Source organism: Nuphar pumila, chromosome 6, assembly GCF_984573655.1.
Source record: "Nuphar pumila chromosome 6, dmNupPumi1.hap1.1, whole genome shotgun sequence".
Classification (NCBI taxonomy): Eukaryota; Viridiplantae; Streptophyta; class Magnoliopsida; order Nymphaeales; family Nymphaeaceae; genus Nuphar; species Nuphar pumila.
The window spans coordinates 114,377,376-114,378,383 of record NC_143254.1 but is presented as its reverse complement, the minus strand read 5'-3'; positions in this window follow the sequence as shown (position 1 = coordinate 114,378,383).

Below are 1,008 nucleotides of genomic sequence, written 5' to 3'. Positions count from 1 at the left end.
CAATGCTTGGCCCTAGAAAAATGGCTATAATTTTTCACTAGTTGGAGACTACAAAAACCTTAATTTTTGTGAAACCCTAGCTTTTCTTCTATACTATATTTGTATAGAAATTCAAAAATTCGAAAAAGAATTTTGCATCACTTCATGCGAAATTACATGATTTTTGCAAACTTTTCAAAAATTTCGCAAATATTTCAAGAATTTTACAACCACGTAAAACTCTCGATGAAATTCGCACTCTAATTGCCTATATATATATATATATATATATAGGTAAATTCATACGCTAAAATGAAATATTGCATTGCTTAAAGTCAACAACATGAAAAAATCCATGAATTCTGCATACTTTTCATGAATTCGCACTATAATTATACATAAATTCACACGCTAAAATAAAATTTTGCATGCAAAAATTCATAAATTCTGCATTGACAGGCAGACTTTCGCAACTAACAATACAAAACTCTTGATAAAATTCTAAAGTGTCATAATTTTTGTACTATTTGCGCAAAATAAGTGATTAACTGTAAAAAAAGTTCTAGAAAAATCCAAAACCCACAAAATTGGTCATCGGGTGGATTTTGATCAATTGTAAAGTTTTTTGAGAAACGCATCAAATTTGTCACTCAATACAACAGTCATTTCCATTAAAAATATGGGCGACTGCTCCCTCCAACTGTTACGACAGACCTATTTTGTTGTAGTGCTGTCAGATATGGGGCTCAACAGAAAATACAGGGCAGTTCAGGTGCAGCACAACACTAATGTGTGCAGTGTAATTGCACTTGATCTGCTGTCGTGAGCAATGGACATAGATGTCCCATCATTTGGTGGGAGACTTTTGATGCACACTGAAGGCTAGGGATGCGACAAGCGTCCTAGATGCATATGTCCAAGGATGCAAATGCGCCCTGAATGGTCACATCTTCTACTTAGAGATGCAAACCATTCGGATGCCGAACAGCTCTAAATACATGGGTCCGATCGAATCCGGAACAGCCAAAA